The sequence below is a fragment of the Nerophis lumbriciformis genome, linkage group LG37 (assembly GCF_033978685.3).
Source record: "Nerophis lumbriciformis linkage group LG37, RoL_Nlum_v2.1, whole genome shotgun sequence".
In the NCBI taxonomy this organism is placed as follows: Eukaryota; Metazoa; Chordata; class Actinopteri; order Syngnathiformes; family Syngnathidae; genus Nerophis; species Nerophis lumbriciformis.
The window spans coordinates 19,742,187-19,769,637 of record NC_084584.2 but is presented as its reverse complement, the minus strand read 5'-3'; the positions used below and the strand labels follow the sequence as shown (position 1 = coordinate 19,769,637).

General features: G+C 42.1%; 1 long non-coding RNA gene across 2 annotated transcripts; it reads left to right on the top strand.

The window, feature by feature from the left end:
- Positions 1-402: 402 nt before the first annotated feature.
- Positions 403-25,772, top strand: LOC140677605 (uncharacterized). Of its 2 annotated transcripts, none has more exons than XR_012049376.1 (4): positions 403-858; positions 2,694-2,738; positions 13,162-13,244; positions 25,652-25,772. It is a non-coding gene; the product is annotated as an uncharacterized lncRNA (long non-coding RNA). The 2 variants fall into 2 exon arrangements; XR_012049377.1 differs by having other exon boundaries at positions 403-1,297.
- Positions 25,773-27,451: the final 1,679 nt, after the last annotated feature.

Here is a 27,451-nt window from a genome sequence, read left to right as displayed (position 1 = left end):
TCCCCCTCGCCCTCTTCTTTTTTCCTCTCTCCTGCCTGCGAGCACGATTTCCAGAGAGTGAGCGAGCCAGGCAGACACACACAGATGCGCAGTGAGAGAGAGAGCGAGATTGTAGGGGAGGGGAAGCAGACAAGATTTAGAGTTCAAGTGCACGTGAAGAAAATGAATAGACAGAGGCCAAAGGAAACCAGGAAAAGGAGACAAAAGCTTGCCGTGGTCCTATCTCCCTTTTCGTCGTTTCCTTCACAGAAAGATGGAATGAAGAAGTGCAAACTACGGTAAAAGAGGTAAAAAATTATGTATCCCCCTTCTTCCTACTCCTCCCTCCACTGACACACTCCTCCTCTATCCCTCCCTGTTGGATATTTCTCTCTTTCTCTTCTTTCTGGCTCTTGTTTCTCTCCCCTCCCACCTCTCGACACACACACAAACCAAAGACTCCTTCGCTCCTTCCCCTTCACACTGTTCCTACTATCCACTTTCCCTGAAGACCGAGCACGTCAGGCTGGGCTCTTTTTCCTTCTTTTTTTTTTTTTACTTCCGATGCCACCTTGTGTACGGAGATGGGCTAACGTGTGGCACCCCTGAAATAGATGCACGATTGCCTTCTTGTTAGGGTGCATGCTTTTTTTTTAACAAGGGTAAAACGGAGAGCGTGGTCCTGCAGACAAGAGTACCGGCACTGGCGAGGAAAAATTGGTGGGAGGAGAGAAAGCGAGGAGGGTGTGTGGGGGCGCAGGGGGGTGGCAACCAGCAGGGGACGACTGAGTAGGAATCTGCAAAATCGCGGGAAAAGGGGTAAAAAAAAAAAAGCACCATCATCAAGACATTCTTCTGTAGTGACCACTTCATGCATCTGTGAGTAGAACCTCCGTTTACACTCCTTTTTTTGTCTTAAAAAAAAATCCCCCCTCCGTTATCCATCCCATGCTTCTTCTATTTTTCTTCCTCTTCCTCCAATTTGGAGTAGCTCCGCTCACATTTACAAGAAGGCTTTGAACGGGAAGCGGGGTTAGATCGGCCCCGAGAGCGCCCACTTTTTTGGAGATGGGTGAGGTGGAGGGGGGCGGGGGGAGATGGAGGCCCGAGGTGCATGTCCGCATTTGCGTGTGTACGTCTATCTGTGTGCATCGTCTGGAGGCTGGCGTAGACGCGTGACCGCTAAGCTTTGGACGGACAAGAGGGAAAAGGATGCAGCATCTCTTTTTTTTTTTTTTTCATTGCTCCTTCCATGATGCTCCTCTTTTTTGCCAGTTTTATTGCCGATCTGTCCGCACTAAAGACAAAAATCAATAAGGTAAGGCCGGTATACTTTCGTATTTCAGTTTTGTCAAGTTTTTATGTTTTTTAAAGGCTTTGACGTGGAGCAATGTCTGATTTAAAGGCATGTCGCATGAAGATGTTTAAAAATGCTGTGTGTGCGTCGATAAAACCTGTCTGCTATTGTCCCCTTCCGCTTCAACCACCTCGTTTTAGCCTGATCTGTCCTTTCCCTTTTCTCCCTCTCCTGTACATGTACTGTACATGTGCTCGCTCCCGACATTCTTTGTAGCTCTCTGATTCAAATTACTGGGGGACATTGCGGTCGGTTAAAGTTAGAAGAACAAAAAAAACGATCCAAACTGAAGACCGTTAGCTTGCGCTTGCTGGCCTACTTCCCTCATTATGTTGTCCGTAAAAGTGTGTGCCGAGTTCATTCGCATTGTGTGATTTTGATTTGATTAGTATTCGGTGATCTGACATTTCTGGATGCCGTGATAAGCCAAGTGAGGCGGATAGCTTTTGTTTCATGGCGTCCTGACCTCGACCCCTCTGTGACCGCCACTCAAGAAAACCAACGGGTTTGATACCCGACTTTCGACGTCTGGGAAATGGCCGCTCGAAGGTTTAAAGCGAGATAACTGCCCTCAGAGACCGTGTTTGTTTTGCACCTTTTTTTTTCTTTTTTTTTTCCCAAAATGACCTAGCACCTCTGAGTCCATTCCTGAGGGGATTTGGTGGGTATTGCCGGTGTTGTGGCACCCCCAGGTTATGAAATATTACACAGACAGACCTGCTGTTATGTAATCTTACATAACTCAGGCGGCGGCAGCAGCAGCACAGCGCAGCAGGCTCGTGATCTGGGGGCTCTGGAGGAGAAGCTATATGGGTCTGCTTATGGAATGAACTCAGTGGCAGGGTCAGCACACTCTTGAATACCTGGGCCTTAAAGGGAAAGAGGCCCCCGCTGCATAAGGAGACTTCACACATGTGCATTGCCTGACACTTTTTTTTATGCTGCCTGAACTAATTTTTCTCTATCTTTTTTACCAAATATTATTGTATAATTCCAGGTTCGAATTCAATGTCTAAGTCTTTTCCCCCACAGCACCTCAGTAATTGTTTGTTGTGTCAGTCTCGAGGGATATCTGCCGGCCTCGGAAGGCTTTATTTGCTTACACTTCTTATCTGTCTATCTGGCTCATTTACTCATCAGCAGCATTATTTCTGTTATGCTGTATTTGCATCTGCTAATAGGCTTTTAACATTTATATTTCATATTAGCTTTCTAAATCGTTGTTCTTTATCCTTTCTACAGTTTGGGTCGAACTAAACACTTTCCCAAACTAAAAACTGTGTTGCTCTTGTATGATGTAGCGTTATAACTTCAAGTGGTGCTATCATTTAGTGTTTTTTTTGTTTGTTTTTTTCAGATTGGGCCTCTGGCACAAGAACATTTAAGACAAGGTTTTTATCAGGTAAGGGCAATTCAATTGACTGCACTTGTTATCTGTTATAATGAACAGAATACACTTTTCTATATATTTTTTAGCACAATCTTTCAAATATTCTCCAAAATAGTACCTATTCATTTTTTCAAAACTATGCGAAAATGATAATAAAGAAGTGGTTCTCAAACTTTTTTCACAAAGGACCACTTCAGATAAAACATAGCTCTCCAAGTAACACCATAATTAACAACATAAAAATACAGTAGCGTATTAGGCCTAACTATTAATTAAAAACAAGGCAGATGTTTTATTAATATTTTTGGCCACTGTAACGTTACACACAGTTTGAACAGTAACACTGTGTTTGAATATTTAATTGATTATTTGTCGTGGTACAAGTACCAGTTTGAGAATCACTGCTATAATGATAAATGGGTTGTACTTGTATAGCGCTTTTCTACCTTCAAGGTACTCAAAGCGCTTTGACACTACTTCCACATTTACCCATTCACACACACATTCACACACTGATGGAGGGAGCTGCCATGCAAGGCGCTACCAGCACCCATCAGGAGCAAGGGTGAAGTGTCTTGCTCAGGACACAACGTACATGACGAGGTTGGTACTAGGTGGGGATTGAACCAGGGACCCTCGGGTCGCGCACGGCCACTCTGCCACTGCGCCACGCCGTCCCTATAGAGTACACATTAAGTATCCAGTCGTCTCTCGCCACATGGCGCTTTAAATATTGCCGTTTTACCACTTAATTTAATTTATTTAAATAATTTTTCGTCCTAATTTAAGCATTTTCAAGAATAAAAATGGCTAAACTAAAAATATCAATACTGTAGTATTGACCACAATACCAGTCAGAGCGTGCTGGTCAGTATCGTTGCCACTGATTGGCTCAGCCTCATTTAGCATTACTATATTGAATTAAAAGAGTGTAAAGGTGACTAAAGGGTGTTTTTCATGTCCAATGATGTTGAACAATTTGTTTACACTGTAGAAAATCATAATCAGATTTTTATGCTGTAGCTATTAAAATATTTTCTTTATAATAAATGATTCCTACTTAGCAGAAAATCATTTATCGCTATCATGTCTAAGGCTGCAGCTAACGATTATTTTTCTATCGATTAATCTATAGATTATTTTTTTCGATTAATCGGTTAATCTATAGATTATTTTTTCGATTAATCTATAGATTATTTTTCCTTTTACCGATTATTTTTTTATTTAAAATGAAGATGAAAAAATAAATGTAGACCAGTTTTGTCAAAAGGCATGACTTTTATTTACAAAAAAAAAAAGGATGGCCACTCAGTCAACATTGACAACAACAAGACAAAATATTCTGTAACAATGTAAACATTTAAAACTTTTAACATTTAACACAATTAAAAGTAGCTTATTTGCTTTTTAATGTGCAAATATAAAAGTAAACATCCAGTGCAAATCTTAATATTCTGCAATAGTATAAGCATTTCTAAAGTAAAAGTATTGCTTATTTTGCTTTAAAATGTGCAAAAATAAAGATAAACATCCAATACAAAAAAGTGCAAAACGAAATATTCTGTAACAGTGTAAACATTTCAACAAAAGTAAAAGTATTGCTTATTTTGCTTAATAACACAACAATGATAGTATGATTAAAGTGAAAGTTAATTGTTCGTTTGTACATAGTATATGTAACTGTTAATGTTGTAAAAGGTATTTGCACAACTAATTAACGTTAGCGTTAAAGAGGAGCGCGTCTTTGTAAACACTGAACAGGCACGCCAAACGCACCTCTCAGAGCGAAACAGTGTTTTAGTTTATGAATTTACAACGCAGATACAAATGACACATTCATGTTTTTGTGTAATGATGACAACGTATACTCACTCACGCGGACGATTGACTAGTTGATGGTGATGGGAAGAACGCTGTCGGGTGTTTTCTTTTCAAATGTTCGTTCATAGCCGTTGTGCTGCTATGATAGGCCATTTCCGCTCGACACAGTGTGTATACAACAACTGTCAAGTGTTTTGCTTTTTTCGCTGTGCTTATCCCACACTTGAAGGGATGTACCAATGCTGAATGTGGCTTCTGGATTTCACTCAAAAGACCAGACCGTAGTTACTTTTTCCTTTTATTTTCCTTTAGTTTGCAACAGTTTTTCCAACGAAGAAACAGCTTCTTTTTTCTTCTTTAGTCTTTTTAGCAGTCTTTAGCAGTGTTAGTAGACTTTAGTTTCTTTAGCTGTCATTAGCTGTCTTTAGTAGCCTTTAGTAGCCTTTAGCTTCTTTAGTAGGTGAAAAACCTTTAAGGACAAAACACCACAAGATTAACATGCTGTAAAAAATCAATCAATTATCAATCCCATAATTTACAATTATTAATTAGGCTATCAAACTCTTAACCATTAAACAAGTGCAAGAAAATGGACACATCTTTTCCCTTTAAGTTAAAACAGATTTTAAATAAATTGTCTCAACATAAATGCACCAAGATACATATAAAATACATTTAAACCCAGAAACAGAATAGATAAATGCAACAGAAAACCCAATATGCAAATACATAAATACCTAACCAATTAACCACCTATTTAGATACATATTTAAAATCCATATTCAATATAAATATATTATTAATTTAGCAGTGAAACTGCTAAATTAAATCAATCTTAAACGCTGTCCACTGGTAGAAAAATGGCCCTTTTTCTATGCCCTCACCAGCAGCCAATGATCCAACACAGTTAAATCCAACAATTTAAATTGAGCGACTTCACCCTCCTGATGAAGCAAACTGCTCCAACATTTATCAAACTAAGCAAAGAATATCAACACTAAACAACAGTTACATAACACACTGTGTGTATTTAGCCTCCAGACTAAGCACGCTACATGCACACAACTCCCTCCCCCAATCTCACCAGCGCAACAGGTGCGCCACACCCACAAAGAGAAATATTAAATCTTACATACTTTTGGCACAACTCTGTGTTATCTGTAATGAACTAAACCTTTTTCCACTCTGCGCTGGCGTCTTTTGTACTCCTTGATTTGACAAAGCTGTCTAATTACTGGGCTCGCGCACCAGCAGATGAGACGGGAGCGCGCCGCGTTATACCTGCGCGTGAACTTAAACTGATCGGCTCTGATTTTATAAGCCGACTGGACGAAATAATGCCGAATTATATACATTTCCTGGGGTTGCCTAGGTGAATAGGGATGCGGATGTGCTCTAAGATAAAATATAATTTTATTGGTTGCTAAGCAGCCACGGTTGCGAGCTCGCGCGTCAGCTGACGAGACAGCTGTTCGCCGCTACAACATTATTAGGCCGTTTATTGAACTACTCCCTACATCATTATTAGGCCGTTTATTGAAATACTCCCACACTTTTGACGACTTTTGGCGTGCTTTTTTTCCCTCGCTCGCACCGCTCACATCATCTGCTTTGCGCTCCGCCATGACGGCAGTGTGACGTAAATATGCGACGCGTCGACGCATAAAAACGGCGTCGACGTATTTACGTAACCGATGACGTCGACTACGTCGACGCGTCGTTTCAGCCTTAATCATGTCTGTAACCAACTTACAGTGATGAACAAGTGACGACTGCAATAATGATATACCAGTATAATATACTTTTCTAATAATTACCTGTATATTGTAATGAACTGCCCGACTCTTATCGCAATAAGTAAAATTTCTGCTTCTGTGGTTATCATGGTAAATGGGTTATACTTGTGTAGCGCTTTTCTACCTTCAAGGTACCCAATGCGCTTTGCACTATTTCCACATTCACCCATTCACACACACATTCACACACTGATGGTGGGAGCTGCCAAGCAAGGCCCTAACCACGACCCATCAGGAGCAAGGGTGAAATTATCCTGCTCAAGGACACAATGGACGTGACTAGGATGGTCAAGTTACTGGCACGGCCGCTCTACGAACCGAGCTACGCCGTCCCCTCATTTTGACTCTTTGACGTCAAAAAAGGGCATAAGAGCAAAAAGCTATACAATCTAAATTTACTCCTTTCCAATTGTGCTCTTTGGAAATGACTTGAATGTTAAGTTTAGTGCAGAATGGAGTTCTTTACTGACCCTGGTTTTTGCTTAATGGAACTCAGCAGTTGGATCGAAACGTCAATGCACCATTGAAATAATTGAATTACTCCTCCCTGAGTCATTCTGTCGCGATTAAACTTGCAGATATGTGAGTGCACACGTGTGCTATTATCACTGAAGGCCGCCAGCAGACAAGCTGACATTTGTCCCCCAGCACGCCTGTTTCAAACCAAAAAAAGGGAAATATGGGACTCGTCTTAGCCAACGGGTCATCCGTTGGTCACGTCCCCATTATCAGGATTTGAAAAGTTTATAAAGGGCGGCCTGTGGTCTCGCATTGCAAGCAGCTTTGGCGATGCCTCACATTACATTTTCATCTTTGTGCTGATGTCACCCCGCATGCCCTCGGCCAAGCAGCAGCCGCAGAGGAAAAAGAGTCACATTCTGCCCGAGCGACACAATAGAGCCCTTCTTGTGCTGATATTTTCACAATGTGTTTTTGCAGGATCCCACACACACACCGCACACATTGTCTCCAGGCACACAAGCTGTTGATTCACAGATGCTTGAACTGTGTACTTTGACTTACAGTGAAGATATTTGCTCAGAGATTTGCTGCAATGTCAGGAAGCATGTTGGGAATATGCCGCAGATCATTTATTTGATTTTCACAATAATGCGCAGCATCCGCTCTGAAATTCAAGCAATGCATGCTTCTGCATACCTTTGCATGATACCAGAAGCTTGCATTTCTGTGCTGATATTTTATAGATCAGGGATCCCCAAACAGACTCAGACTCAGCTGAAACCTATTTTTTTGTAAATAATTACATCAGTAATAATTATAATGTGTATAATTTTTTAAATAATTAGATTTAAATACATTCAATAATGTTAGCCAGCAAGTACGTGAAGACACAAACTAAGTTTATAAGCGTTTTTACTGAGGCTGCTGCAAAAAAATGTCCCAGGCCAGAGAGGATAATGAAAAGCAGCTAAACTCAACCCGAATTTTGACAACAGCCCCTTAAAATGTGATTTGATTTCAATACATGCTACTACGCCATTTCCCTTGTGTGTTACCAGCCAAGGGAAGTTCGTTGTTCTGTCATTTCGGATTAAACAGCGTTACCTTTTCTGTGCTGACCGTTACCAAAACAAGACTCCGCAGCAAATGGGGCAGTAGAGACAGACTCCCCGTCAAAGCAAGATATTGCCAGCTTCTCTCTTACTCAGAAATAATTTTGTGTGTTTTGTTCTGTGTTTTTAATTTGATATTGTCCTCAAAAAGGTTGGGGACCACTTTTTTTCACAGAAGCTCTGCAAAGCTCCGCAGTAAGCAGCGGTGGTTTGTCATGGGTTAACATCTGAGAGGAATGTGTCCGGGGAGAATTCCTCAGCCCCGCGCGACTAGGTCACCGCGCTGACGGGGAGTCTGCCACCTATTTTAGGACGCCACCCGCGTCTCGCTGCTCCCTTGCCGACTCCTTCGCCTCTCTTTTTGCCATCCTGTGCCATGTCACTCCCTCTCTCTTTCCTTCCACCATCTTTGTTCTTGACGCTCGCTCTTTGTCTGCCTCTGTTAGTTAATCTGTCTGTCTTTCAGTCACGCAGTCTATTTCGCTTGTCCTACTTTGCCCCATGTTCTTCACGCTGCTCATTTATGTCACCGTTTTTTCTCTTCTTCAAATAGTCATCCTTTTGTTGTATTTATACTTTAAATATTGTTTTTTCCAACCTGTCACTCCTCTTTTTTCTACTGTTGCATTAAGTCGGCATAAAGCAATTGTGCAAAAATATAAACATGCCCTACTTGTCATGAATGCAGCATGGTAGCATGCATATGGTGCCTGGTTGTGCTGGCCATTTATAATTGATGTGCTGTATCCACACACAGGCGGATGGACTTCATACATACTTCATATCAGCTATATGTATTCCCAAGTGAAGGACATAGTAGATCCACACTTCCTCTCTGCCTGACAGCACAAGGGGCAGCTAGACCCCCACCACCTCACTAGGTGTTTCTTTTACACCGATGGACAGATGTGATCATTTGACACGGTTGCAGGAATGTTCACCTGCATATTTTAAACGGGAACTGCACATTTTTGGAATTTTGCCTATTATTCACAATCATTGTGAGGGACAAAAAGACAGATCTATTTTTTAATGTATTCTAACTCGTAAATAAACGTAAATACAAGTCTGCTTACAATGGAGGACTTTAAATAACCATCCAAAAAGCACCAACAATACTTCATCTACATGTTGTGACCTGATTATTAACCATGTATTAGTGTTATTGTTAGTATAGACCTCACACAGACTTACTATTTATAGCGGTGCCGTGATCACAGGGGGCTAACTAGCTTGTGCTGCTATTTTGACATCATCTGCTGGTAAGCTGCTTTCTTGCATCAGGGCACGTGAAAGTTTATTTTGGATCATAAATGTGGCCTCTCACCTTAGTAGTAGAAGGATGAGGACATTATCCGACAAGTTGGTCAACTTTGGCATCCGATTTAGACCTGGAAATGGCGAGAAAGACACGAAAAGACGCCTGTTATCTTCGCAAGGAATATGATTAATTCTTTATCTAAATGGGAATATATGATAAGATTATCAGTCGGCATCCCAGTGACAGCATACATTGTAAAGTAAGTGATGTTTTATTATGTTTGTTGGCTCTCACGAAGTCTGCAGTGAGTAGTAATCAGTGATTTTGTTAGAGGAAAAGGTTGTGACGCATTTAAATTCAAGCGCCGCCGTATGCTTAAAATGTGCAAAATATGTTAATATAACATATTTTGATATGCCTGTTACTACATTACATATTTACTTGCAGCGTGTACATAAAACGTTGATGGTGGTGTTTGGATGTTTCTTTAAGCGCTTCATACGCGGAATACAGCGACACCCATGGGCTTCATTGTAAGCAGACTTTTGATCACATTTATTTACTAGCTAAAATGCATAAAAAAGAAAACCACATGTGTGATTGTCTTACATAAGGACTGAGAATGATAGGCAAAATTCCCCCCAAAAAGTGCAGTTCCCCTTTAAGGCCCATGCAAATCATCAATCACATCTGGAGGCTGCAGATTCTCTAGTTGCCTGCGTCACGCTACAAATCACAAACATGTGACTTTTACCTGGAACATACCTGCTGAGAATTTATGGTTTTATTTCACACATGGTCGTAATTTGCTACAACATCAGTGATACACGATGCAGGATGTTTGCCATATATAATCTAGAATTACATTGATATTTGGCAGGTCTGTGTTTGTTTGTGCTCCCCGCCATTGAATGCAATCGCAGGATCCGACAGAGCGAGACGCAAGACGCTGCGGTGATGTCATAGACAACATTGCGCCGGCTAGGGCTGCTTCCCGTGACCTGTCTGGAGGACGTGCACACCATCACCCGTGGCTTACACATGCCAAAGCGTGTTAAGGGCCCGGGTGATGCGACGATGGGACTCTCAGAATAGCAGCTCACAGGGACAGCGAGACAAGCGAGAGAGGCAGGAAGGAAGAGAGACATGTATGATTGTAAATCACTGCCTGAGGTTTTCTCCCCCTTCCTTTGTCAGAAATACACTCTAAAATTTCATATTTATTGCCTCTTTCAAGCTAGGTTGTTGATTCATATTTTCCTGTAAACACCTCTGATGAATTAATAGTCATCGCTGCAGCCTCCTTTTGGATTTCTCTCATTTTTGTCTGCAGCATCCATGTCTTGCCTACAGCCTCCCTCTCTCTACCTCTCTTTTGTATCCATGGCCACCGTCTTCTCAACTTTACTCGCAGTGTGAAATTGGCAAAGGTGAAAATTATTGTGTGAGTTCAACAAGGGAGAGCAAATAAGCGGCACTGATCTAGTGGAAGGACCGCTGAACTCGCCGCTTGAGAGGTTATTTTCCATGCTGAGAACTGATTGATAGGCCGGTCTCGTGGGTCTCAAACTTTTTTCTTGCAGTGCCCCTCTTTTGGCACATTAAATGCCAAAGTAAAAAAAAAAAAAGAAGCCCCCTGCACCTCTAAGTGTTAATATTTTTTTTCCCAGCTCACGCACCCCCTATCATTGTGCCGCATCCAACCAGGAAAGCTCTGGGGTGTTATTAAGTGCCATTTGAGGTACAAAGTGGTCCATGCATTTCATCTTCAATAGAAATCGGGCATCATAAGGATATTTCCCACATTTCCTGTCTTGTGCTGATCATGAAGGCGTATAAATAAAACGAAACACTTATGTAATGCTTGGCAAGGTGAAGTATAAATATGTGGAGGTAAGATTTAATCTGATGCTCTTCAGATATAAGACTTGGAACGTCCAAAGCGTCTATTACAAGGCCACCCCCTGCAATTACACTTCAAGCATAATTTCTCCCAGGTATCACATACTCTGCACTCAAAGCTAAACGAGGCATTTGTCAGCAAAAAGGCAGAAGAACCTTGAGCGGAGAATCAGAAGCAAGTGCAGGTTTACAAGCACTCAACGGTCTCGTGTTTGTTTTTCGCCGCCATCACTTCAAAGTCTCATTCACTTCCGACTCCCAGATGGCCCTTGACGCTTTGATCTCTCGGCCGAGGGATGAGAAGATCCGCAAAGCTGAGCAGTCCCGTTGATGGGCTTAAGAATCTGATATAATTTTAGCATTGGTAGGAAATCCACACTTCATGCAGTCAACAGACCCAATCAATGTCAATAAAGGCGACTTTCACTAGCTGACGTTTGACAGCTACAATAGTCAAATGCTGAGCTGAATTGGCCATCATATAATCCAGTGTTGAACACGAATAAGCCTGAAACGCTGCTAAAGATTGTTTCCCTTGCGGCTAAACAATAAGAACGTACAAAGCCGTTTCAGGTTTACTTGTAAATGTCAAGTTCAACCCAACGGGGAGTTAAAGTTCAGCATTAAATCCCCTGCCTCGCGACACGCTTGGGGTGAAACAGTTGTGTTATTCATGAACAGCGTTGAAATAAAAAGGGTAAAAGTTCGCTCTTGACAGTAGCAGATGTCGCCCTAGTGAGACGCCTGTTTATTTGCATATGTGACCTTCATCGCACTGAGAATAAACAAATAGTGGAGATTATTGTCGAAATATGCATGAAAAACAGAAACGTTAGTCCTTGCCAAGTGTGTAGTGCGAACACATCACAAGCATCACACCGCTTACTTGCAATCTCTCCTCCTCTCTCTCTCACCGGCTTCATATTGATCCGAATTAATTTGTTTCCTATTGATCCTCCACTCCACCCTTTGCTGCAATGGACAAGCACAAGGGCACACAAATGCACGCGCAGACCTCATTGGACAGCACATGTATGGTGAGCATTGCCGAAAATCACACGTTTGCGCACCAGGACTAACAGCTAGGTTGGTATGCATGGGGGTTGCACAGCAGACGGCGTTCAGCTCAGCCGCGAGACAAACTAATGACATTCAAAGGGTTTGCGTATTGATCCAACACCTCAGGAGTGAGATGAAAACACAGTCACCGGCAAGGCGACAATCGCAGCCGCAGTCCATTTCACATGTTTGCTCATTAGGAGCATTGATGCGGCAGCCATTCAAGCTTCTCAGTTTAGCAGTATATGTGTGTTTTATTGCACGTGTGAGCCTAGGCAGTAAAGGTTTTTCACCGTGCTCAGGGTTCCTGATACATTATTGATCGTTGCTGGCATTGTGCGATGACGCTCAAGGTTGTCAGACTGCCCTCGCATCTTGACATTCCGTCAACTGCAACAGGTTAAGCAACCATTTCCTGTGCATTGCCATGACGATAAACTGTTTGTCTTGCCCTCTGACCTTGTTTCACGAGGCAACGGGCTCTGTCGACTTTTAAGCTCAAAGGATGCAGAGACAAAGACACTTCCTTCCCAGTTGGATTACTTCTAATGTATGTACTTGTGTACACTGACACAATACTGGTATTATTGTGCCTGCAATATGAATATATGATTTTGCATTGTCCTTAAGTGTCTCTCGTCTACATGTATTTCTAACCCCCCTTCCAGCTTCCATGCGTGCTTTGTTGATAGCAGTGTTCTTTCTCTCCATTATCTCCTACTTTGTTAATCCCTTCTCAATATGTTTCTTATGTCGCAAGCGTCTGACTTTCTATTCATTCCTTTTGTGCTAATCGGGGATTGTCCGTTCTAATTTAATTATGTACGTCGCGCTTTACTTTTATGGTTATTCGAATGGTACAAGGAGACCGAAGCGAGATTAAAGCCGAGATTGTGTTGTTTCCGAGGGCGGAGGCGGGGGTCTTGATTTATTTACAATGTCATGGTTCAATGTCTTTGTTATTGTTGCTCTTTCTGTCCTGCGCTATGCTAATAATGTGCGCGATGCTCTGCTGATTTCAGGAATGCAGTGGTCAACGAGAGGAGAAGATCCCCCAGTGAGACGAACCCTGGGAAAATCCTCAAAGTCAGACACTGCTTGTAAGGTAATTTGCTTTGGCAAAATTTGTTTTATTCCCATTGATGCACACTCTTTGAATACGACTCAAATGAAAGCCCAAGCAGAGAGGGCAAAAAGGAGGGCAAGATTGGAGCGATTAAATAGACAGAATCAAGACTCTTTTGTATTTATTCTCCTTGTGAGTTTTACTAAATGGACTGCATTTAGTAGAGTGATTACTAAAGTGAAGGCTAATTATGCTTGTGTTGCTAAACAAATCACAAAGTGGACATAACTGTAGCCACTCGGATTTCCTATTGACAAACCGATGCACTACCAACATAAAATATATGTATTTACTATCCAACAAAAGGTGCATGTCATCATTTGTCACCTACTTTTCAAAAAAAGTCTTTGTTGAATAATGGTCCATTGAGCTTATATAAAAGCCTTTGCATTGAGTGAAAGAACATTATAATGCACAGCTCGGACCTGCTGTGTGCATCACAAATATACACCATCAAGCTTTTTCACACAGGACATGTGCGCACGCACAACCCAGTATCTATTGACAACAGTGCTCTAGCAACCACCGGGCATCATGCCAAGTCATTGAGTTCGCCTCGTGGTACGTTCCCATGGTAATGTTTTCTGCCTTTGCAAATACGATACGAGGAGATGTTTTCTCGACCAAAAAAACAAAAATGAACGGCGCAATTCCAAAATATTTTAGTTTTTACGCATCTCATAAAAAATGCATCAACATCGCAGGTTTCTATTGAGTGTTGGAGGAAGCAAGCAAAGCATGCAGGGCGTTTTTGTTTAACTCAATATAAAATTATTAAATGGACTTTCAAATTTTAGATGTAGAACGCTGGAAGGGAAATTATAGGAGTATTAAAAGAAAAAAAATATATATATACGGTAATTAAATGAGAATAGCATCAAAATATTACTGGAATAATGTCGTACAACCAAAAAGTCATTTTTCCCCAAAAATGTGTCGTTTTATCAAAAGAATAGTTTCAATTTAACAAAAAAGTAGTGTTCATCAAGAATTGAATTGTGATGCTATGAAAGTTTACTTCACATAAAATGTAGTCCTTTATTAGAATATTTCATAACATTTCTAAAATAAATTTAAATTTTTTATAATATAATGTCCCAATTTTACCAAAATAAAGTTTTAATATTAGGGTAGAATTAGTAATTTGACAAAATAATCTCCTACTTCTACCAAAATATGCTAAAATTAAAGAGAGGTAAATTCTAAATGAAAAAAGTAGTAATTTCACCAGAATTAAATTGCAGCAATATTGGGTTAAAAAAGTAGTAATTTGACCAGAATACATATATAATTTTGGGTAAAAAAAAATTATTTGACCAGAATCTGGTTTAAAAACGTAATCATTTTACCAGAATCAATTGTAAAATTGGGTAAAAAAGTAGTAATTGTACAAGAATGAAGTTGTAATATTAGGTATGAAAAAAAAAGGAAAGTAGTAATTTTACCGGAATTATTTTGTAATTTTCAGTAAAGCAGTAGTAATTTTACCAGAATTAAGTTGTAATACTAGGTAAAAAAAAGTAGTAGTTTCACCACTGTTAAATTGTAATTTTGCATTTTTACCACTATTAAATTGTAAGTTTGGATTTAAAAAGTAGTAATTTTATCAGAATTATTTTGGTAATATTGATTAAAAAAGTAGTAATTTTACCTGGATTAAATTGAATATACTAGACTTGAGCAAAAAGTAGTAATTGAATAGAATACATTCTTCATTTTAAAATACTGTAGTAACTTTTTAGCAGCAAAGCTTAAAAGGTAAAGTTGTAATACTGTATATTTGTATTGCTTTTTTCTTGTAGTTTTCCTTTTGCTTTCTTTTCACAAGCAAATTATATCCGTGGGTGGGGGGTTACCTTACAATCATTTTCACTTTTTCTTTTTTGAGATGTTTCTTTTTCAGTTTTACTTCCTTAATGTGTTTTAGACACACACCTAAGTTGTTGTTAAGTGAACTGTTTTGCTTCGCTCCGTGGTTAAACGCAAAGTGGCTTAAGCACAATCCTCCTTACCCAGCTTCTCATGACCCGACAGCAGCAGGCACCCACCACCCCGGCCTCTCGGGCAGGGGCTTCCCACCAGACTTTCCACCTATTGCAGCCACACTGGCAAAGAGCTGGCTGGCATTGGCACAACCATGCCGCATTCAAGCGTGATCTGACTTTGAATGAGACGTGGGTGTGCGTTGGGTAGGTGCGGGTGAAGGAGGCGGGGGGAAAGGAAAGGAAACGTTTTAGATAGGGCAGGGGTGGATTGAAGGAGGAATACTCTGGTGTTATGAACAGAGAGAAAGTGAAAGAGATAAAGTTGTAAAAAAAAATTGAGGGCATGAACAACAAATGAGAGCTACTCAGAGAGGTGAGAGGAGGACCAAGGAAAGAAAATGAAGGGTAGGAGGAGGGTGGGCTGATAACGTGGCATAGGGCAGTGCAGAGAGGTGAGGTGAATGGGTTTTGCGTTTGGAAGCGCTCCAATAAAAGAAGAAACAACTAGTCTCTGTCAAGCATATGCAGCTGCTACACTTAACACCTACTTTCATTTAATAATGCTCCAATGTGAAGCCTTTAGCACAATGGTGGCGTCAGGGACGCGGCGCTCCCTGTCTTGTTTGTCTCCAGTTATAATGAATAGAGAAGCCTTGTGAGACTTGTATTTTTGGTGCATTGACCACGCTGAATAGGAGGCCCCCGCTAACTCGACTGTGCAGCAGTGATCCTGCAATCAATGACTCCTCCAGGCGAACACCGTAGGGGTGTCAAAACACAGCCATTGACTGCTAACAACGGCACATTTGCCGCTTTTGCCAGCGATCGCCCTGGCTAGACGTCGACTGTGTGGGCGTGTCCCGTCGTTTGTGGAGAGGAAAAAGTGGGGCGTTGACTCCACCGTGTTGCTCCATTGCTCTGCAGACCCCGACAAGGTAAAATCTGTTTGAGAAAGTGTATTCTGTCGCCATCGTTAAAGCTTTATTAAGATTTTCACATTCTTAACGATTGTGGTGGATCTAATTTTTTTTAAACATTCCTAATGTTCTCACAAATGTAAAATGAAATACATTTTAGGCACATGTGAATTTGTAATGATCATACAAGTGTAAAAAGCAGTTAACCACCGTTTGGACCACGGAAAGTCACAGGTGTAGAATGAAGTTAACCTTCACTTAATTCAAAGGCTGTCTTTGTTTTGTACATGAAAATAATGATCATAGTCATAAATGATCCAAACCGCAACTTGGTTATGTTCCCTCAAGCAGAAGCATCTCGTCTCTGCTCAAAACTACAACAGGACTCAAGCAAGTGGCTTGTTAAGCCGGAGCGAGTGGGAGTGCAGGGAGGTTGTGTTGGACTTGAACCATTGAATGACAATGAAGCGCTCACCCAGTAGTGCTGAATCTAGCCTTTTGAGGACGTGGAAGATTCCAGCTCCCCTTCGTAGAAGTAGGTCAGGCAGACGCCTACAGTGAGCAACTGCAGGTTAAGTGCTCGTCTTTGTGTTCCGATAGAAGCAGGTCTTGCCTTGCCTTCAGGTGGGAGGTGGGAGGGGAGTGCATTCTCAAGTTCTCCACACACCCACAAGAGGGAGACATGTCTACAAACCAATAGAAGTTTTCTTTTTAGCTTTTATTCCCTTGTATAATTTTTTTTTTTTTTATGAATTATGATGGGATCACCTGATGATGTATTGTGTAGAATAGTGACCAGGTGTGTCCGGACAAAGAAGAAGAGATGAGAGGCGCTCTGCAGCGTGAGGTAGTTGGTTGTATGGTTTCGCATCATAAACAGCCTGGAGATAACTGTACAACCTTCTAGCTTTCCCTGCGGGGTCGCCAAGTCTTCATTCAGCCACTCCCTTCGCCTTGCATTCCTTTCTAGGCGGTAAGTATAACGTCGAGAGCAATATATGAAATGACAGAACATGTTTAGGAAAAGCCACTCACAGGCAGTCATAACAAAGAAACCGATGATCCGATACAAAAATTACTATGAAAAATATCTATACATTATTTGTGATTTTCCACATAATCAATATATCACCTCCTGGGAGTCAGTGTCTTCTGCTGTGGACATTTGTGGACCTGGAGCTATTTTCATTTTAATTTCTAACTCTGACAAAAGACCACAAACAAAAAAATGTCCACTGCAGATGACGCTGGTTTTCAGTAGGATACAAAGTAGGGTTGCACAATATAAATAAAAATAATGGATTAGATTTTATATCACGCTTTTTTATTATTAGATACTCAAAGCACTCACAGAAAAGTGGGATTCCATTATTCATTCACACCTGGTGGCGGTAAGCTACATTTGTAGCCACAGCTGCCCTGGGTTAGACTGACAGAAGCGAGGCTGCCAGTTTGCGCCTACGGCCCCTCCGACCACCACCTATCATTCATTCGTCATTCATTCACCAGTGTGAACGGCACCGGGGGCAAGGGTGAAGTGTCCTGCCCAAGGACACAACGGCAGCGATTTGGATGTCAAGAGGCGGGGAGCGAACCTGAAACCCTCAGGTTTCTGGCACGGCCGCTCTACCCAATACGCCATACCGCCCCAATATAGACGATATATGAATGATATACATTTTGCCGACGATAGAGATGTGATCTGAAATAATCTTACAAATATTCGCTGATATATTTACACTAGTGCTGTGAAATTATTTTTTAAATTCAGATTAATCACACTTGAATTTGGATTAATCTTGAATAATCATAGATTGTTACTGGTGTGCATAAATTAAGATTAATTTCAAAAACGGCCAAATTTTGGACACAAATATTAATTTTATAGTCAATGTTGTACAGAAACATTTCTCAAAATATTTTATTTGAGTGTGAGTTATTTATATTCTCAAAACTTGGTCACAGTTTAATCTCAAATCTGTCAAGGTGCATTTTGGAGTGAAAATTTCCAGTGAGCACCCTAGTCGTTCTTTGTACTGATGTATGCATTGATCGGCTCTCTGACCGTACAGCGGTTAAGGTAAAAGAGCTTGTACTAGAGATGCGCGGTTTGCGGGCACAACCGCGGAGTCCGCGGATTATCCGCGGATCAGGCGGATGAAATTTTAAAAAATAAGATTTTATCCGCGCGCGGGTCGGGTCGTGCGGATTAATTAGATTTTTTTTTTTTTTTTTCTTTTTTTTTTTTTTTGCGGGTGGCAGTTAAACCAATTCGGAAATATATATACATAGTTAAATGTTGTTACCCACATACGAAAAACGAGCAGGCACCTGCTGCATATGCCACAACAGAAGAAAAAAAAAGAAAAGAGATGGACACTTTTACGGAGCGGAGAAGGGACGCCTCGCCGGGGTCCGGGACCGAGGCCCCTTCCCCCGAGAGGGCCCCACCGGGAGCCGTAGCTGAGGCGATCCGCGAGAAGGGCCCGACGCACGTCCAGGGTCACTACCGCGCCCACCGCACCGACACCCCGCCTCGTCCGCCTTCGCCGCGGCCGGCGTCACGCGCAGCAGGTAAGCAGCTTACCTGCCCGCCACCCCCGTGGCCGGGGGCTCGTAACATGGGTCACTCCGCGCGCTCCGCCCGCGCAGCTTACCTGCCCGCCACCCCTGTTGCCAGGGGCGCGTAACAGGGGTCACTCCGCGCGCAGTGCGCTCACGAAAGGGGTGGGGCTCACCCTGGTTTATATAGAGAGCAGGACGGTGGCCATGGAAGTCGGAACCCGCTAAGGAGTGTGTAACAACCCACCTGCCGAATCAACTAGCCCTGAAAATGGATGGCGCTGGAGCGTGGGCCCATACCTGGCCGTCGCCGGCAGCGAGACGCGCTTGGAGGTGCGCTCAGCGCGGCTCCCATATGATTGCGCACTGGTGTGCGTCTGGGTCGTGACAGCGTGGCACGCGAAAGTCTGTGCTGCATTGGATCAGTCTCCTTTCTTTAACAGGCAAAAGCTTTATAACCTCACCATACCTGCCAACTTTTGAAATCAGAAAAACCTAGTAGCCAGGGTCCAAGGGCCGCAGGCCCCGGTAGGTCCAGGACAAAGTCCTGGTGGAGGGTTCAGGGCTTCGCCCCCCGACGCAAAATGATTATTAGCATTCAGACAGGTTAAAATGTTGCTAAAACCATCACTTTTCTATCAGTCACAGTGACTTTTCAAAACAAAAATATTACAGCAAAAATCATATGGGTTGATTGACATGTTTATTCTGTAAGATAACTTCAATAGTTTGAAATTATTTTGACAGTTAATGCCAGTTATCCTGTCAACCTTTCACAAGACTTCAATTTGTTAATTGAAAGTATAAACAGTATAAACACTTTTTACAGTAAACAAATGGTAAAACAGTACTAAACAATTCCATTAAAAAAAAATTGGTGTCATTATTAACTTTCTGTCCAAGCTTGTATAATCTACTGCCTTGTTCAATTGTAAAAAATATTCTGTGCCTAAAATTCACATTTCTATCACAATTATCATACTGTAAACATGGTAAGCTAACTTCATTAAAATTAATAGTCCTGTCAATAGCATGGAATTACAATTCAAATGTAGTTTTTTTGTAAACCTTTCAAAAGAATTCAAAATATGAAAAATTAATGAAAATTAATCGAAGCCACCAGACACTTGAAAAGTGGCACATCACATCTCTAATGTAATCATTTGAACTTTTCAACAGAAATAGCACTGCAAAAATATTAAGGACATACTTCTGTATTTTGGTAGTTATGCTGTCAACATTTAACAAGATTTCTTCAACTTGGACTTGAAAGCATAAATAGTATAAACACTTTTAACAGTATGTCGTGCTGTGAAATACAGCCGACAGGATTGCGCACCAAACACGAAGCAAGGCCAAAGCGCATGCGGTGCAGGAGAACAAAGGACTTCTTTCATTTAAGGTTTGTGATAAACCATCAAACTCATTCGTTAAAAGGACTCTATAGTAATATAAAGCGAATTTTTCTGGACATTATCATGCAAGAAAAGTTTATTTTTGGGACCGCGATCACCGCGTAATGATTTTTAAAGGTTGCATTACAAACATTTAACTGTCCCATGTGATCAGCCAGTGCGATTGGAAGTCCATGCTCAATTATTGCCTCCGTAAATAAAACTTCGGCATTTATCACATCCAAAGAATCTGTTTGGGCGACGAAAAACGTTGAAAGTTTTCCACTTGTATCGCTAGCAACGGCATTAGACTTGTGTTTTTTTGTCCCAAAGTGGTCTTTTACATCGCTAATTCCTCCGTGTCCGATCGAAAAATCTTGTCTGCACAAGGTGCAATTCGCGTAGTTTTCACCCTTTTTTTTTTTTTTATTAATGAAAAACCGTATTTTTTATCACTGCACCCGTCACCCGGAATAGGTTGATGAAAACCGTACGAATTACGGGAAAACCGGAGTAGTTGGCAGGTGCCTCACTAATGCCTTGCATCGTCTATATTAGATATACCGGGCGGATGGCGGGCGGGTGCAGTTCTGATCAAACGTTACATCGGGTGGATGGCGGATGGTTGACGACTTTCTGATGCGGTTGCGGATTAAATATTTGCCTATCCGCGCATCTCTAGCTTGTACAGTCAAAAGAAATTGCATGATTAATCTAAGTGTGTACATGACTATAGCGATCATTTTTGGTGATTTATCTCTTGAGTTAACTTGTTAATTTTGAGAGACGTAATTTACAAATATATCTGACGCAAGCAAGCCACATGTTTGAGGCTGAATTGTGATGGCAAGCAAAAGTATTAAAACGGCTGGAGTTACAAGCAGGGTTGCATAATATACAATATAAATAATAATAATTTGGTTGACGATAGAGCTTTTAATACAAGGGTTATATCGTGATTGAAATTCATTTTTTGAAGACACATTCTCGCTATGTTCTGTAAATCTGACAGTGACAAGCAAACGAAAGCGCCCTCAGCGCAATAAACGGAAGCGCCCTCAGCGCAATGCAACGTCCTCGCTCGCAGCCAACAGTGCAGCTTCTAAATCCCTACTTTGCCTCCAAATAAAATGTGTGCCCTGCGATGAGGTGGCGACTTGTCCAGGGTGTACCCCGCCTTCCGCCCGATTGTAGCTGAGATAGGCTCCAGCCCCCCCGCGACCCCGAAGGGAATAAGCGGTAGAAAATGGATGGATGGATAAAATGTGTTTTTTACAGGTATCGTTATAACTGGAGTAGTAGAGGACAAGGAATAACTCAAGTTGCTATACTACTCACTGTATCAAGGGAACACAAAAAGCATAGTTAACCGTTAAACTAGAGGTCTTCATTGTAAGGTAAGCGGATCGATACAAATGTCGACAGTAACGATACCATGTATAGTATCAGTATAAGGTCAATGCTATAGTGTTACACTGCCATCCTGTGTTTTTGCAGGACTAAAGTTGTGATTTTTTTTTAATCAATTATATCATCCTGAAAAAATTGAATGACTATCAGTGGTACTTTAACTTTAATTAGAAATGTTGTATTATCACCCAAAACTAACGTAAAGTATCCAAACAACAGAAGAATAAGTGCTTATTACATTTGAACAGGGTTGATGGATCCATGTTGCAGCAGAAAGTAACCAGATATTAACAGCAACGTTCCCTCTAAGGTGCGCGCCTGCGCAAGCGTCCTCTGCGCACAGCAAATATATGCCGCACACCAAATCAAACCCATCTGAATTCTAAACAAAATAAACACATTTATTCTGTGTAATTTTGCCATGCAACTCTGAGTGACAGTGACAACAAGCGGCCCTAACGGTGTTCGTCAACACCGTTCAATTATTGTAACGTCTATCGAGATGCTTCGAGGACAGGAATTATATCGATCACTTTATTGACCCTGCGATGAGGTGGCGAGGCCCTGCGATGAGGTGGCGACTTGTCCAGGGTGTACCCCGCCTTCCGCCCGATTGTAGCTGAGATAGGCTCCAGCGCCCCCCGCGACCCCAAAGGGAATAAGCGGTAGAAAATGGATGGATGGACTTTATTGAGCAAAACTGTTTATATTCGGCCATAATCACATCAAAAACATGAGTAAAAAACTTCTATTTCGAAAAACTACTCATTTTCTGCCGTACAAACCAGGCCAAAACCAACTTGTCATCTGTCACCAACACGCATAGCACTAAGCCACTGGTGCGTTTATGGCCACACATAAAGTTGGACAACTCAAACACCACACAAAGTTACACTATGACTCCTCAGTCATACGTGTGCTTATTTTACTGTCATTTATTATTAATGTTAATTTATTGATATTAATCATGGAATGCTGTTACTAGAGAAAGTTACAGGAATGCACACTTCATCCTATGCTTACATTTCATTGTGCAACATGAGGATGTTTAAGGGCAACTAAATGTGATCTCTGAAAGGGGTACAAATGATTTCCAAAGCAGGACCCCCACCCAGACATACTGTATTGTACAATACTAATCCATAGCTTATGAAAAACAAGATTTATTTTATTTTCATTACAAGTGGGCCAAATCACTAATATTACAAAATAATCTCATGAAAATGACTCCTCTCATTTAAGTGTTATTATAAAAGATTGGTTTGAGACATGTGTGCTGCTGGTATTGCCACGTGTGATGTTGCTCACATGTGCTCCACTGAATGCTCAGGGAGTTTTTGTGTTTGCTCAGACACATGAACAATTAGAGGGAACATTGATTAACAGTAAATTAACAAGTAGATTACTAATAACATTAATAATTTTGAGGAAGGAAATAATACAACAGGAAATTATGCAATATGTTACCGCACACATCAGTAGCCAAATTAGGAGCCTTGGTTTGAAATAGTTGTATTATTGCTCATATGCCACATAATACATTGTGATGTACTGTATATTATTATTGCAGGTGGCTGCAATATAAATCTCCCAACCCTCATGTATATTATTAGGCATAGCGCACTTTCACATAACTCACGTAGACAACAAAGTAGATGCGTCATTTGTGCCTCATATTCAGAAGCCAGTTGAGCTGCATACTGCTGTAACTTTGTGCGCATTCACACAGCCACAATGTCATTTGTTGCGTGACAACGCAACCGCCGTAGAATTCTTGTTGGACAGCGACAATTGCATTCAACGCAACAGGGTGGGAGAGTGCTGTTGGCATTGCAGAATTCGATTATAATACCACCAAAGCCAGGTTAACATTGTGTACGTGCTGCAGATATCGAACTGGGAAACTTGTCTTTTCCTGTGCTATAAGTGTGTCCTCTGCAGTGCTGTTTGAGTTGTTGGTGCAGTCTAATGTGTCGTAAACTACGCACACATTAATTATACATCGTTTTCATGATAAGGTGTGCTATTTATGTAACTGGACACTGTGTAAGACTACATCTCGTGAGGCTTTGTTAAACGTCCTTACAGGTTGTTGAGCTCACTGTGTCCTCAAGACTACGCTGTGTGTGTGATGAACTTGCTTGCCGCCTCCCTGCACCTCCAGCCGACGCCCCACCCCCACCCTTTTTTCTGTCCCCCCCGTGTGTCTGGCTAGTGGCTCAGACGCTGGGTATCCGCATTGCGTTGCAGCGCTCCAGTGAGGAGGGGAAAAGAGCATATATCAGCAATTTGTGCAGGGCGCTGCTCTCTTCATGTGCACACAAAGGAAAGGCAGCTTGCAAACGCACAATCCCCGACTATTGATTAGCTTTGTTAGGGAAAAGTCCAAGATTAGGTGTCACTTCAAAGGGCCACCTCTTGCATCACTTGCATTGTGCCCTTAGAGGACAGTTTTAGGGAAGTTAGCAGTGATGTCGTGCAGGTTAATCACCTTCCCTGCCCATAGAGCAACCTCACCTCACTCGCTGTCCATCAATATCATCACCCTTCACACACACACACACACACACACACACACACACACTAGCAACGTTGATAAGACACACGCCTTTGTGTCAAGGCAAGACTGCAAGACGGGCGAGACAGGACGTCACGCCTGCAAAAATTCGGAAGGGCTTAGGAGTAGGGGAGAGAGAGTTGTGTGATGGGGGAGAGAAAGCGAGAGCGAGAGAGAGGGGTGAGGATGAAAACGAGACAGAGCAGAGGGAGGGGGGGACAGAGAGGCAAGAGAAGAAGAAAGAGCTGGTGATGCTGCATGCTTGCATAAGTATCTGTGTGTGTGTGTGTGTGTGTGTGTGCGCGTGCGTGTGTGTGTGTGTGTGTGTGTGTGTGTGTGTGTGTGTGTGTGTGTGTGTGTGTGTGTGTGTGTGTGTTGCATGTAGGTGACACAAATTTATGAAAGGAGGTGGTCATAGATGGTGTGCTGCTCTGGGGAGGAGGTGGGACATGGTGTTGGTACCAGATAATGGAATCAAAGCAGTAGTGTGTAATAGTGTAGTCTACCTTGCCTGCTCGGACTCGCCAGGGAGAATTAGCGATCAGTGTGACTTGGCTGAGGCAAATGGGTACAAATCAGAGCAAGAGGGGAGACACTAAGAAGCAAATAGCGTAGCCAGCGCGAAGACCGGGCGGAATATCTGTATATAGATTTAGTTAACCTTGTTTTCTCCTTACAACTGGATTAATTCCTTTTTTCTTTCTTTTTTTTAAATTTACCCGCTCGCCTCACCCAGAGGGAAGAACGGATCAATAGCTTGTCGTCATGTCGTATGTGCGCGTCTATCTTGTGGCCGCAGAGGTGTGATAGCGTACAGGAACAAACGGGAGAGGAACGGCCGGTGGACAAATGACGCGTACGGGCCGGCGAGCAAAGCGATACAAACGATTGACTATTCCGCCGTCTTCTTTTCTGCCGCGTTATGATTTTTTTTCTGTCTGCATTTTAGCCGCAGCTTCCTTCTATCTTTGTGCGAGAGGAGCTCGTAAAAAGTGTGGCTGGAGAGAAATATGGCCAAAGAGACAAAGAGGGAGCGGCGTGCGGGCGGCACTTTTTATTCCTCACACCTGGCCACACCGCGCACATCTCCGACATGCATCCCTGCCTCGCATCCTCCATGTGGCATCTGGCGGCAGCAGGCTCGTGTGACATTTATTTTGTCTGGGGAAGAGTAAATCATGTTTGAAAAAAAAAAAGAAGAAACTTCAAGGCTGAGCATCTCCTGTCATGGGGGAGTGATTGCATAATCCTGGGAGATCACAAGGCCTGCAGGAAATCCAAGTCGACAGCGTTGTCTGCGGCGGCTCCGAGCCACAGCTGCGCGAGATATTTCATGCTTGAGCCGAGCATGTGCGCCCGCCATCGCTGCGCTCAACACGGCCGTATGTTTTACCATATGCTAAATCTGAATTCATACATGACGTTTGTTCATGTTCCTTTGTGCATGGCTGACTTGAAGTGTCTGCCAGCAGGGGGCGCTTTACTTTGACTGCTGTAAGACAATGACATTGCAATTAGTCTATTTAGTCTAACTTGTCTTTTTTTCCTGTTGTTGTTGCAGCCATCCAATGCAGGCGCTGCAGGTGACAAAGACGCAGACTGCGACAGCGCCAGGAACAAGCGACGGCGGCCTTTTCCAGGACTTACTGTTGTCCTTTTAGCAAGTGAGAACAAGTGCGTGCTCGATTGTCCCTGAGACCCTTAACCTGTGATGATATGAAAGGTCACAGGTGAGGTCCTTGGGAACAAAGACGCATGCTGGTGCATCCGAAGGCCACGACGTCCTCGATAGAAACACGACATGCAAGTCCTAAAGGGTGCTTCAAACAAAAAAATAAAAAGACAGCCAAAGGTTGTTACCCTGGAAATTATGTTGAACATATTTCATGCAGCAATTCATAAATGTAATGTTACAAATGATATGATTAAAATACATTTGGAGACTGACACTTGTTTGTTCTCTTACAGTATATATGAGAATTTAATGTGCAAGTGTGTTTTTTAGATATTTCCTCTACACCTTAACATACATGACCCATGGCAGTTTATCAGAGCCAACAGGTGAAAAAATGAAAGCAACATGCTTGGTTTTTATGTGGCACTCACCCACCATGACATGTAGCCCAGTGTGTTTGTGCATCCCGGTGTAGTTGACATTGATTGTGCAGGAGCCAGACTGAGACACATTAGTACCCAGCTCGCTCCCGCTGCTGAAAAACACATTAACTGGCTGCATTGGGAGCTTTGTCTGGTAACCATGGCAAAGCACACAAGAAGGGAGGAAGAGAAGGGCGGGCTGAGACGGGGCAGTGGGTTCAATGTGCAGTCTCTGAGGGGTTGTCTCTCTCAAACGCTACTTTCCTTTCCCGCGGCCACGTCTGTCATTTCCCCCCTCCTCGCACGCCGCTTTCTTTTAGAGCTGACACGTCTCTTCTGCTGGCTTGCATATGGCTTTTTTTCCCCATATCTCCTACGTTTGTCTTATCGATGCTGACCTCATTGCTCTGGCCTCACCTTACACTCCACCCCCTCATGTAGATCGCTTCTGCTGCATTATCTGCCTTCCACTAATTGTTCACACTTTTCTGCTGGTTCCCTTTGGTGAAGAGGCCCTGTTCAAACAAAAGACAGTGTAAATGCATGATCTTATGTTGCTCATTATATTTTGGTTCATTCAATATGTAGGCGTTATGAAAAATGCAGACTTGGTACTACGCTATATTCTTGCTGTAACACTTAACATTTGACCCTTATGTGTCTCACTTTAAGGCCTCTAATAAATGCATAATGGGGATTATTACATAGAAGAAAAACCACAAAACCACAAAATCTTAAGCGGGTCATTTTGCCATTTTTTGAAATTATTAATAACAAATGTGTTCATTATATTAATATTGAATAGTCATCTCCTGTGATGAGGTGGCGACTTGTCCAGGGTGTACCCCGCCTACCGCTCGAATGCAGCTGAGATAGGCTCCAGCGACCCCAAAAGGGACAAGCGGTACAAAATGGATGGATGGATGAATAGTCATCTCCTATTGTCCGCTACATTAATTTTGAAAATGTACTAGCTGATTAAAAAAGGTGATAATTTACACAGTATTTAAATTACTTGTTTTGCTGGTTTAATGCAAATCCAGCAACTTAATAAACTTTAAAAAAAAAGATTGTACTTAATGTGGGGCAGCGTGGCTCAGTTGGTAGAGTGGCAGCTCCCACTGCCACCCACACTGGTATAAATGTAACTTAGATAATGGGTTTCCCTATTTAAAGCGCTTTGAACCACTAGAGAAAAAGTGCAATAGAAATATAATTCAGTTCACTTAATCATAATTTATATATATATATATATATATATATA